Source organism: Triticum dicoccoides, unplaced genomic scaffold, assembly GCF_002162155.2.
Source record: "Triticum dicoccoides isolate Atlit2015 ecotype Zavitan unplaced genomic scaffold, WEW_v2.0 scaffold179050, whole genome shotgun sequence".
Taxonomy (NCBI): domain Eukaryota; kingdom Viridiplantae; phylum Streptophyta; class Magnoliopsida; order Poales; family Poaceae; genus Triticum; species Triticum dicoccoides.
In genome coordinates this window covers 1-3,255 of record NW_021225136.1, presented here as the reverse complement: position 1 = coordinate 3,255, position 3,255 = coordinate 1, and the positions used below count along the sequence as shown (strand labels likewise).

The 3,255-nt window shown below is 42.9% G+C and overlaps 2 non-coding genes across 2 annotated transcripts; both read right to left on the bottom strand.

Annotated features, from left to right (window-relative positions):
* Positions 1-1,122: 1,122 nt before the first annotated feature.
* Positions 1,123-1,220, bottom strand: LOC119344672. Its single transcript, XR_005166772.1, has one exon. It is a non-coding gene; the product is annotated as a small nucleolar RNA Z101 (small nucleolar RNA).
* Positions 1,221-2,826: 1,606 nt separating this feature from the next.
* Positions 2,827-2,928, bottom strand: LOC119344671. The gene has a single exon (XR_005166771.1). It is a non-coding gene; the product is annotated as a small nucleolar RNA Z101 (small nucleolar RNA).
* Between the last annotated feature and the right edge of the window lie 327 nt (positions 2,929-3,255).

Here is a 3,255-nt window from a genome sequence, read left to right as displayed (position 1 = left end):
TCGACTTCTTGACGAACTCTCGGTCTCCCTACCGGGCGCCAGTGTTGTCTTCTGTGACAACATCTCATCCGTGTACATGACGGCCAACCCCGTCCATCGCCGGACCAAACACATCGAGTTGGACATCCACTTCGTCCATGAGAAGGTGGCTCTCGGCCGGCTATGTGTTCTTCATGTTCCAACGACGCAGCAGTTCGCCGACATGCTTACCAAAGGCCTGCCCACGGCGGCTTTTCATGACATCCAGTCCAGCTTGTGCGTCCGACCACTGGACGCTCAACCTGCGGCGGGCTGTCAGCATTTAGCCCTCTTCTCCCACATATTGCATGCACGATCGCCCATGATCCCATGCACGTAGCTAACTCCAGTGCCCCGCGCTCCTGTTGTACATGTACATATATTCATGCTATGGATACGGTAGCACCAAAGGTGCTATTTGCCCTCTCGATTCACTTCTGGACAATTAAGGTTCAAGCAATAAACATCGATTCCATTTCCACCAATCGTCTCTTACGCATAGGTCAACTTGAAGGTACATCATCATACAATACAACCGCAATCTACAAATTTATCAGATCAGAGATTTATTACCTAGTGAATTGGTACTATTGCTACAAGTCAAAGGTTCAAATCACTAATTGGATGCAATAAGATTACAAGTTAGACATCTGACTTCACTTTTTGTTTAACATTTGCACGTCGATTATCTATTTCTGAGGACCATTATCAGCCGTACATGATAGCATCAGGGGGGCGAGAAAAATAACAATTGCTCAAGAGATGCATCACAAGAGTATAGTCTAAAAATAGCACTTGTATGGATGTCCCGGCACATATTTCTGTAATGCAAAGAAAAAGGTACATTTCTATTAGTTTGATTTTTTTTGCTCTACAAGTACCATCGTTGAACATGTGGATAATCTAATCCAATGAAAAATAACTATATTGGAGGCGGTCATCTTCAAATCCTGGCTCCGGCCCTCGATGGCCATCTCCCGTCACAGGGCAGCTCTACTGCTCAAATTTTAAGATTATCCCTAATCCGAACCACATGCATGTATGAAATCCAGTAGGAGGCTCCTCATGCATGTATTAATACAAAGACAGAAGACATCAGTGGCGGGGATGCATTGGATCTCCAAGGTGAAAAAAACCATCACATCACATAAATGCCTCAGATAAAAATTAGCCACAAACTTGTGTTGTGTCGTCTGCATCTGCAACACCCCTTTCAACAAACAAAAAAGTTACGAACCATCGAACTAAACAAGTGAAGCAGGTAATCAGGGGTTCTTCTTCTATGGAATTAAAGAATAGAATTCAGTGGGGAATATGACCAGGGAAAAAGCTAATACATAATTCATTGGCATCATGTCGTCCATCAACAAAATACTAGCAACCTCATCTGGGAATCCAAAATAAGAAAAACAGCAAGAAAGAAAGAAAGAAAGAACACAACGCGAGAGTAATATCAAGGGTGCATCGAATCTCTAAGGTGAATAAAGTGCGACATCACAAAGTCGCCTTAGACGCAAACTACCCACAATGTTATGAGCCATCAAACTGAAGAAGAAAAACAAGTAACCAGGGGTTCTTCTCCTCTGAAAGAACGGATAGAACTCAATATGGAATATGATCAGACAGAGCAAATACATGATTCACTGGACATCATTTTGTCCATCAACCAAATAATTTCATACTTGTCTAAGGGGTCAAAAATAGGGAAAATAAACAGAAAGAAAGAGAATATTATCAAGAATGCATCAGATGTCCAAGGTGAAAAGAGTGCGACATCACAAGGTTGCCTCAACAGAGGGAAAATTACCCATAAACTTTGTGTCGCCTCAGCTGGATCAACAATGCTCTTCCCAGTAAACAGCAATAAGAACGAGGGAAAACCTACAGGCTTCAAAAGAAGCATTAGGGGCATGGCCTAGGGCCTTCCATGCCTGACAGCCCGACAAATGGTTCGTTCCATTAATAAGATCACTTCGTGTTGTGTAGATTTCAATTCAAAAATCTAACATTTCAAGTTTGATTTAAAATTTCATTGAACCACTTTCTGTACCATTCTGCAATTAAAAATTCCAACATTTTTCAAACTAGCTAGAGCTTAACAATTCCAGTACTTATGTATTGAATCAGGGAGGATGGTCAGATTTTGTTCAGTATTTAGGCCATGGTGTTGGCCAATGAAACAATAGTGGCGGTGGCATGCAGAGCAACAGAGAAAGCAGAGGAATAGGAACCGGGTTGCTTACCTTTGCTGGAGTCAACACCGGAGAAGCAGAGCGGGAGCCATCGGAGTGTTGCTTCGCCGGCAAGAGTCGTGTTGGATGGCATCGTCTCCAGGTTGTGGTCGCCGAGGGCACGCCCGACAACAACGCTGCTATGTATTGCGGCCTTGCCGACGGCTTGGTTCCCAACCGCACGCCTAGGAGGGCGCGGTCAGCGGCAGTGAAAAACACCCCACTGCAGTTGCGGCTCCTTCCGGCCGAGATACAATACCCCGCTTAACGCGCCATTCGGTTCAGTATTTAAGACATCATGCTGGCCTATCAAACCAATAGGTAAATTAGTCATTGATCATCTCATACTGAACTACAAACATTGAATAAATGGATAACTCTACCAAAAGCAGAGCAAGGGAAATAATGACGTCATGAGGGTAGCCAAGAGGGTGATTAGGTTCGGTTATGTATTCATGCCATTATCAGCCAATCAAACCAATAGGGACTCGTTTCCAGCACATGTAAAACCCCAAAACAAAATGTTTCTTGAAAGAAAAAGGAAGAGGTACGACGAACACAAAAGACATCAGCGGCGGGGATGCATAAAATCTCCAAGGTGAAATAGAAAAGGAGTGACATCACAAAAATGCCTCAGATGTAAATTACACATAAACTCATGTCGCTTAATCTGCATCTGCAACACCCTTTTCAACAAAAATAGTGATGAACCATCGAATTAAACAATGAAAATAGTAATCAGGTGTTCTTCTTGTCTGGAATGAAAGAATAGAAGTCAGTGAGGAATATGATCAGGAAAAATCTAATACATGATTCATATCATACGGTCCATCAACAAAACACCTGCAATCTCATCTAAGAAATCCAAAATGGGCATAGAAAAGCAGAAAGTAAGAACACACTACAAGAGTATTATCAAGGGTGCATCAGATCTCCAAGGTGTAGAGAGTGCGGCATCGCAAAGTCGCCTCACACGCAAATTACCCACAAATTTTTGTGCCAACAC